The following is a 10,078-nucleotide window of genomic DNA, read 5'->3' on the forward strand; positions in this document are numbered from 1 at the left end:
ATATACACATATCATATACATATACATCATATACATATATATCATATGCATATACACATACATGTATACATATTATCATATACATATATCATATGCATATATAGCATATACATCATATACATATATCATATACATATACATTTACATCATATACATATACATCTATACATATACATCATATACACATATATCATATACATATATGTCATATACATATACATCTATACATATACATCATATACACATATATCATATACATATATGTCATATACATATACATCTATACATATACATCATATACACATATATCATATACATATATTATATACATATACATTGTATACATATACATCATATACATATACATCATACATATACATCATATACACATATATCATATACATATATCATATACATATACATTGTATACATATACATCATACTCATATACATCATATATATATACACATACACACACATGCACAATCACATACACATATACGTACATATACATATAGTTAGTACATGTGCATCAGCTCAAAGAAACGCTCTTCCTCCAAGCCCCCATCAACAGTGAGCCACTTTCTATCTCTACACATTTGGAAGTTGATGTTTCTAAATTTTCTTAATATATGAGGGTTTAGTTATACATCTATAGAGTAATCTTTGTGTGTGCATGATGTGTGTGTATGCTTACGTGTGAGAGTGTGGGCACAGGCTCATGGCAGTACACATGTGGAGGTGTGTCTCTGGTGTCAATCCTGGCCTTCCATTCTGTTGGAGTCAGAGTCTTTTATTGTCACTAATAACACGTGAGGCAAGCTCACGTTCAAGCTTCCTGGGATCCTTCACCTCCCACCTCAAGGCAGGTGTCTTATGATCACAGTCACGTGACCATATCCAGCTTATCCTGGGGTCCAGGGGTGTGAATTTAGGTCCTCGAATTCGAGCAGCAAGCATTTTACCTACTAAGCCACCTCCCCACACCTTAATTTGTGTTTTCTTTTTTTTTTTTTCTTTTTTTTCCGGAGCTGGGGACCGAATCCAGGGCCTTGCGCTTGCTAGGCAAGTGCTCTACCACTGAGCTAAATCCCCAACCCCTAATTTGTGTTTTCAACTGGTTTCTAACTTAGTTGTTCTGTGATCTTACGCTACTGATTCTGTGAAACTTAATTTGAGGTTTGCTTTATGCCTGGAATTGCTACGAGCACTTGTGAATTTGGTGTGCGATTTTGAAAACAGCATATGTTCTCTGATGGTTAAGTGCAGTGATCCATACAAGAGTCTCATATCAGACTCTTAAGTCATATTTATCAAAGTCTTTATAACGTCACTGGGGCCTTTTGGCTATTTGATCTATCAATTACTATGAAAGATGATAAATCACACACTCTGATCACAGACTCATCAATGCTCCTTGAAGCACTGCCGAGTTCTGCTTTTGTGATAGACTTTTCAGATAACACAGAGAGACGCTAATCAAAGCAGAGGCGCGTCAGGTGCACCGAGCTGTAGAAGACTCTCGGCCCCTGCAGTCTCTTCTGCCGCGTTAGCCAGTCTAATCGATGTCTTTCCAGAACACGGGGGCCTGGCTTTTACTCTCCTTACTGCTCTTTCTCTTTTCCACCATACCGGAGACATGTAGGCATAGAATCAAAAGGGCGAGCTAACAGATGTGACATCACACACCTGCTGTAACTGGAAACCCCAGCACAGAGGACAGGAAGGGGAGAGGAGAAGCAGACTCCAGGCTCTTATTGGCCAGCCAGTCCCTCAGAAATGCCAAGCTCCAGTTCCAGTAATAAATTAATAAGTAATAAAATGGAGAGATGCTAAAAACATAGTTGTGTGGTTACAAGTGGGCACTGCTCTTGGGAAGGATCTAGTTCCCAGTCCCCTAGTCCTGTGCCTTATAACTGCTTGTAAGTCCAGCCACAGGGGATACAACACCTTCTTCTGGACTCGGTGGGCTCCAGCAAGTGTACACAGCAACACACAGACATACATACACATAATTCACAACAACAACAACTACTACTACTACTACTACTACTACTACTACTACCACCACCAATAACAATAATAATAACAGGGATAGAGGAAGGGATCTGCATAGCCTTCACACACACACACACACACACACACACACACACACACACACACGTACACGATGGGCAAAGAAGATACTGAATGAAAGTCCTCTAGATCTTTAGAATAACAGCACGGAGCCACATGTATTGATAGGTGATTGTTTCCTTCGCTACCTCTCAACCTCATAGTTCTCCATTTTCCCCAGCATCTCTTTATAACCAGCGGAGTATTGGGTGATGGGTGGATGGAATTTATAACCAGCGGAGTATTGGGTGACGGGTGGATGGAATGCTCTCATCCATGTGGTCTTCAAGTTATGCCCCCTCTTCACTGGGCAGTGAAGGGTGAATTTTGACTCACTCCACTTGTAAGAGAAAGCCCCTGTCATCCCAGAGCTGAATTCACTGTGTTTCTCACTACTGTAGCTGGAACAAGAAAGAGGAACATAAGTGGTGACCCAGCGTACTGGGCTTGGCGTCGCTAGTCCTCACCTGCTACGTCTAACACGATGGGTAATTGAAATAGATTGCTTTAACCTGGGAGACGAATTTTGTCTTGTCTAGAAGGCCGACTTGCTGGCGTGCTTAGAAAAAATAGTAGCAAGATGACTTTCGTTCTAGTTGGATTCACTCCCATTAGTAGGCTTTGGCCAGTTTACATCATCTTTTATCAAGAAAATCAAAAGAACGCCAAGTTTTGGGAGGAATAAAGCTTATTCTTTGGAATGAAACAATGCTGTTGGAGGTGGACCAACTTTATTTTCCATGCAGAAACATGTGCTCGTCCAGTGAGAGGGCTTGGACTTGCTCAAATTAACTTGCACATTCATCATAATTGCTTGTTGAGAACAGGCAGTCTAGCCGGCAGCTGTCTGTCCCACTGGAAGGACCCTGGGGTTGCTGGCTCGTTTCTCCTCCCAAGACGGAGTGGTTCATTATTTCAAAAGGAACCTAGAGCTAACCTCGTCTGCCCCCAACTCGTTGGAGATGCTACTACCTAAGAACGGTCTCTTCTCTCATGCTTTTCCTGACTCCTCAGAAAGTCGTTGCGACTTTACTACCAAAATAACCTAGCAAACAGATCCTGCATCTAGGCCCTGAGCCTGGAGGTCAGTGAAGGTCACAGGTTTGCTGACATAATGAAGTAGCATGCTGGCCTCCATTGTCTCCAGGACTCCTTACCCACTCGAGATGCAGGGTAAAGGACTGTCAGTCATCCATCACGTATCATGTGCTGTTCAGCACATTAACATCCTTAAAGAGAGCCCTCTAGCATTTAGTCAGCCCAGATACTTTGTTATTTCGGTTACATGCGGGGAATATGCTGTGCTTTACAAACCTTGCTAGAAATTCACATCCTTATAACTTCATTAAGGTGCTGATATGATCTGGATACAAAATGCCCCCAACAGGTCCATGTGTTTGAACACCAGGTCCCCGGTTAGGGCTGCAAGGTTGTGGAATATTCTGGAGGTAGAGACAAGCTGGAGGAAGTGGATCTCTAGGTCAGGTCGACTCTGAGATTTACAGCCCAGTGCTTACTCCTTCTTGTGTCCTATTCTGCAGACCTGTGAGAAGCTGAGTGGTCTCAGGTAGGTGTCCCTGCTGCCCCGGAGCCACCTCACGCCTCCACAGAGCCACCACATGTTTCCACAGAGCCACCTCACGCCTCCACAGAGCCACCACATGCCTCCAAGTTATCCCTGATGTGGTTGAGTAATCACCTTACTCCCCGGCCAAAAGAAACCTTTCTTCCTTCACATTCTGTGTGTCTGATAGTTTGTCATCACAAACACGAAAAGTAAGTAAGTAACACGGGGCCAAGACGTAAACATAATATATTAAGGAACAATGCTGGCATTAAACATAGTCAAAACAATCAACAGTAAGGAACAAAAACACTAAACTCGTGGGTCGGTTTTTTTATTTACCTCTAAGGGCATAAAGAGTGAACTCAGCAGAACGCCCTATTGACAGGGACAAGTGTGACACGTGACACACACCAGCTACAGGCAGAACATCTTCAAACACTCGTTCATTATTTCATTTGGTCCTCAGAAAAGTCACTAAAATGTAACAAAGCTTCTAAGGAGTGAGGAACAGCTCTGACTTAAAATTAGGTTTTGCCATAAACACCTCTCTTTTTTAATATCAATCAGCTTTGGCTCAGCTTTGCCCAGGCCCAGAGTTAATACTTTCCCCGTGGCATAACACGTTTCTTACTACATTTGGGAACCTCATCCAGATCTCAGTACTGTAAGGAGCATCATCCCACCAACGCAAGGCACGTGTGCCTGGGGTCTGCTCATGATTGTGACGGCTGATTATAAGGGGTTGTGGCCAGAAAGTAGGAATAAACCCTTGCTGGTGGAGCACTCCATAACTACAAAACATTTCAGTTAACTTCAGAAGTTCAAGTCCCAGATTGGAAACTAATCTATAAGTTTCACTGTATAAATGTTTGCCCAAATATCTCAAGGTCAAACAGTAAATTATCAAATTTCAGTAATGACGAAACAATGCTTCGTAATGTGGCAGGGGATATCCTTGTTGGAATACTGCTCCAGAGAAAATGGTCTCCGAGTCTAGGGTTCCCAGGACCAGACTCTGCTTCAAAAGCTCCCTGGGTCAAGTCCTACGAACTCAGGACGGGCCCTCGAGGCAGTGCCAGGCACTGTCTCACCTCAGAGCCCATCCACAAGTGCTCATATCTGGAATGCCTACCCACCCCCCGTCAGTGCCCAGGAACCTGTGTATGTTCTGTATTCCCCATCCCAGGGAGCCTCGCCTGGTTTGTCAGCCTTCTTGTGAGCTCCCATTTATCAGACTCCTGGCTGCTATGGGACTGACAGTCGAGGATACATGAAGATGTGTTCTTCCCATTTCACATCCTCAGCCACCACTCCAGGGCTTAGTGCATAGGATGTGCTCAACTAGCATCTCGTAGGCCGACACGGGTTACATGACCATCTAGGCTGACCTCAAGCTAGCTATGTAGTAGAGGATAACCTTGAACTTCTGATTCTCTTGCCTGCATCGGCAGAGTGCTGGAAGGTGTGTATCATCACATCCATTACCGAAGGAAGAGTTTATTTTAGCGTACAGTTCCGAATGGAGAGTCCATAATGACAGGGTGGGAGTGGCGGGCCACCAGAACAAGGAGCTCAGAGATCGCCTCCTCAAACCCTTGCAGAAAGCAGGATCAACTGGAAGTGAGTGAGGCTCCAAGCTCTCAAAAGCTACTTCCTCCTGCGAGGAACCCTCAAAGTTCCACAATCTCTACAAACAGAGCCGTCAACTAAGATCAAGTATGCAAATACATGAGCCTACTGGGGCCATTCCTCATTCAAATCCACCGTGGCCTTTTGATGATGCAGAATGCGAAAGTCCCCTTAGTCTCTCTCTGTCTTAACAACTATTGGAAAGTCCAAAGCCCAAAGTCTCCTCTGAGACTCAAGGCAATCTTTAAAAAACAATAAAACCCGAAGAACGTTCTTCCACACACAATGCCACATAATTGCATTACCATTACAGAATGGGGACACCATGAGGAAACACTGGACCAAAGTAAGACCAAAACCTAGCAGGACTAGCTCCATCCTGAAAGTTCCACATCTGGTGTCTGGGGCTTCAGTAGCAGGGGGTTAAGATAGTTAGTGCTCTCTCTTCAACTTCGGCGCCCACAACATACATCTCTCTCTTACGCTGGTTCTAGTCTATATGCCGCTCTTCTTAGTAGCTATCGCATGGCTCTGGCGTTTGCAACATCTTAAGAGTCTGAAACATGCTGATGACAGTGAAAAGGGAGCTAATTCAGAGCCTGAAATTTCAGCCAGGTCAACCCTAGAATGAAAGACGACACATGTAATCCCGAGGCTGGCGGTGAAGGATTACAGATGCCTCTAGCCAGCCCTCAGCTCGCAGTCTGCCACAGTACTGGGCCTCCAGAAAGGATGGAATGGTCGTCTTGCTGTCTTCTGCGCATGTCTTAGGGCCTCAGGGTAAGCCCCTCCAATTTGCCCTTCAGAATTAGGCTCCCTGATGGGAGCCATATAAATATGTATAAAGTGTGGCGTCTTTAAATATTATACAGGAGGAGAGAACGAGCAGGTTCAAATGATAATATTTTAAGACGCCACAGGGAGCCTGTGCTGCGGCTGGATTAGTCACTCTTTGTTGTGATTAAAGGAGCCGTGTGGGTTTTTCCTCTTCCTCAGAGACAGGCTGTGGGTTCTCTCTCCCCACTAAACACTGAAGGAGTTTTCGGATCCCTAAGTGCACTGCGAACACACTTACAGCATAGTCTCTAAATGACAGGCAGGCTTAAGCACACTAATGAGGCCCCTGATTACTGCAGCCCTTGAGAAATTAATTAACGACAATGTAACATGCCCTTGCCTCCCCTGCTGTTCTCTGTGAGCTTAGAGCCCTGGAGCTGCGCTTTGATCCTCACCCAGCCAAGAGCCACCCCGAATGTCCTCAGCCAAGGTGACAGTTTTTCTGGGGCCTGTTTTGGATTGCTTTTCCTAGAGAAGAGTCGTCCCTGAATAATTAAGTGACTGCACCTTCCTTAATATTTGTTTTAACTCTAAATTATTCACGTTTCGGGGTAAGATTCTAAGGCGTCTCTATCTTTTTCTTCTTACTAATACGCACGAAGCATAAGCGTTTACTGACCTTACTTTATGCTAAGAGCCAACTCTGACATACTGCTTAATACATAAGGAATTGTTGGAACCATAGAGACACACACACACCGGTGTGTCTGTGTATGTGCGTGTGTGTGCATACACAGGCGTGCACACACACACTCGTTTATTCACTTGTACTCACAATAACCCTATTAGGCCAGTTTCATGATGGGTAGGTTAAACGGTCAGAGGTGTTGATTAGTTCACTCAGGACCGCACAGCTGGAACATGGCAGAGGCAGGCTGAACACAAAGGGATCATTTCTGAATCCATGCCCTAACTACCAGTCACACCTATAGACTCCCATAAGTATATATACATGCATATGTATTGGGTCTTCTAAATTCCAAATGTGGTTGTTTTATTTTGACTTGATTTTTATCATATATAACTGAGGTATGAATAGACTGCTTTGTTCATACATAGAAAATTATTATAATAGGCAATCAAGTTAATATACTAAGCACTTACGTTTCCATTGTCTACACACACATACACACACACACATTTAACAACTGAAATTATTGTGTTAGCAAGTTTTCAATATTAGTATTAGCAACTGTAGTTTTCTAGAATCATCCGTTGGACCTCATTGCAAGTTTGCCCCCTTGAGCAAACTCCGTTCTTCATCCTCGTCACCACTGTGCTCTCTGTTTTAATATATTAGTTTTTTTTTACAGATTCTACAAGCTATGCAGCATTTTTTGTTCTAGTCTGTTCTACTCTACTTAGCATAAAGTATTACAGGTTCATCTGTGCTGTGTCAAACGTCCAAATGGGTGACTCCTTCCGTAGTGCTGAGTCTATCAATCACATCTGTCCGTCTGTCGTCTGTCACCTAGCTATCTATCTCTGTGTCCTTCCCCATGCATCTTAGTTTTCCCCTCCCTGAGACAGGAGCATCTTCAAGGAGGAGGGGTTCATTTGGCTCACAATGGTGTGGAAGCCGCGGCATCTGAAGTCCCTCTGTCCTTGTTGGTGGGAGCATACGGGACACTCGGTTGCCATGCTGGTGGGCCAAGAAGTGTAGAGAGCAGAGGCCAGAACCGTAAGTGGAATCAACTTCAAGGCCTACCCTCAGGAACTTCCCCTTCTTCCAGGCAGGCCACAGTTGCAAAGGTCCCACAATGCCCGGACAGACAGCACCACCTGCTGAGGAGGAAATATGCAAACACAGGAGCCCGGGGATGCATTTCACGTCCAAATAAAGACATCTGCCTGTGCCATGCTTGTCCTGTGAATTCATCCACCCGTGGGTTCTTAAGGATTTCCGAGTCTTGGCTTGTGTTGATAGCACTGCTGTGAACAGGGGGCTGCTCCAAAAGGGTGTCTTTAGATGCGTTCCCCTCATCTTGATGGAGATGCTTTGGGGGAAAGTTCTGCCTGCAGGAACATCCTTCAGTGACCTGTATGTCCCTCCTGGGGCTGGCTGAGACAGTCAACACACAGAGCTACTGTTTGAACGGGGATAAATACCACAGCCACATTGCTGTCTGCTGACATTCCCCACCAACAAGACAGGAACCGAGCGCTCTGCTGGCCGTGCTGTGTGGTGTTCCCTCTTCTCTTTGAGGCAGCACTGAAGGAGGTCCTTTGCAGGAGGCAGATTCTCAGGGGTTTGCCATCACTGCTAGAAAGGTTGGCATGACCGTGGCCGTGGTTAAGATGTGGACCCTGAGCCTCAGAGATCACCGATGTAGTTGATCAAAGCAGCGTGGTTTCTTTGCCCTTTCTATTTTTATTCGCCTATCTGGTCTGACTCTGATCGAAGCCGCAGCTGCCTCCTAGGTTCTGCTAGGTGGAGCATAGGGTGACCCTTTGGATCATCCTTTCTGATCTCAGAAATAAGGCTCACCCTGCTCCAGCAAGATCCAGACAGCTGTTGAATCAGGGCCACACAATAGAGCACTTCAGCTATCTGTGCACTTGGGTTTACAGGCTGTGGAGTTTCTCCTAGATGCAAGACGTGCAAATTCCCAGCACTTGCAAAGGATATAGCAAGCAGACGTGTGGTTTCCCAAAGCCCACACGCTGCAGAGAATCCAATAAGAGGTGATAATAATAATGGCAATGATATTAATAATAATAATAATAATAATAAATTATCAAACACAACAAGGAATATCAAGCAAAAAAGCATGCTTCCTGAACACTGAACCCAGAGATTGCAGTAATTCACGAATTTTCCCTATATCTGCGTTGAACAGTGAGATCTTCATGATACAGCAGAAGCTGCCTTTGGTCCTTGGCTGTAGCTTTGTATATGAGTTGGACCTCATTTCTTGTTGATATAATTATATATAACAGCTTAGGTAACTGTGAATGTAACTCACCTGGGCGAGGCCTGTGAGCGGGTGCAGTCACTAAAAGCTATGGTAACGCTGAACTCAGGTACTGGGGCAAGCGATCTTGTCATGCTGGTGTCAAGGGGAGGGCAGACGTGCTCCGTGCAGTTATGTTCCTCTGCCATTCCACGAAAAGTCACAAGTCATGTCCATGCTAGACAACCCTCGCTGGGTTTCCGAGACGACGAGTAAGTCCCTGGGGATGGACAGACTATTCTCCTTTCTTGTATTACCTTTTTCTACCGATGTGGCTGCTTCTCAGATATCTATCTCTTTGTGCTTGGAGTTTTCTGGACCGGTTTCTACCTAGGAGGAAGTGGCTTCTCTCTGGACTGCTATGGGCCGTGGACACAGAACTCCCACGTGGACTGACAATAGGAACTGGTAACCTCTTGTCCTACTCCCTTCCTGGGAGCCTGCAGAAGCTGATTCCTACCGGATTGGGCAGGCAAAGAGCAGGAAGAGGACTAAAGCCTGGTCACCAGATCAGAGTGTATGCTAGCCCTCCATAGGTCAGCTTTCACCCTGGACACTGGGCAGCACTCCCATTGCCCCGATACCACTGCTGCACCAACCCTCCTCTTGCAAAGGAAATGACCTTGTGTCACACAGAGCCCAGCATTTACTAATGACACACCGCCTGTACCATTTGTAATTTTTGTATATCTGTTAAAAACCTGTGGGAACCTCTGGTCAATGCATACATAGATTTTCACATAATTGTCTGAGGGTAGTAGGGGGTGTATTTATACCTTGTCAAAAATGCAGAAAAACCCTATGGTTCTAAAGATGGTTTTAATGTAGAGAAACTCAGCATGGCATCAGGAAAGCACATGTGCACGTGCACAGACAGACTCACAGGCACAGCATGGAAACACAGAAGACAGAAAGACAGAAGTTACTGGCAAGGATGGGGGTAAAGGGCTCCACTGCTGGGGAGAATACAGCATAA

The 10,078-nt window shown here is 44.9% G+C and overlaps 1 long non-coding RNA gene across 1 annotated transcript; it reads left to right on the forward strand.

The window, feature by feature from the left end:
* Positions 1 to 5,982: 5,982 nt before the first annotated feature.
* LOC147996606 (uncharacterized) lies at positions 5,983 to 8,005 on the forward strand. The gene is made up of 2 exons (XR_015677119.1): positions 5,983 to 6,091; positions 7,882 to 8,005. It is a non-coding gene; the product is annotated as an uncharacterized LOC147996606 (long non-coding RNA).
* Positions 8,006 to 10,078: the final 2,073 nt, after the last annotated feature.

The sequence above is a fragment of the Rattus norvegicus genome, chromosome 2, assembly GCF_021556685.1.
Source record: "Rattus norvegicus strain SHRSP/BbbUtx chromosome 2, alternate assembly SHRSP_T2T, whole genome shotgun sequence".
In the NCBI taxonomy this organism is placed as follows: domain Eukaryota; kingdom Metazoa; phylum Chordata; class Mammalia; order Rodentia; family Muridae; genus Rattus; species Rattus norvegicus.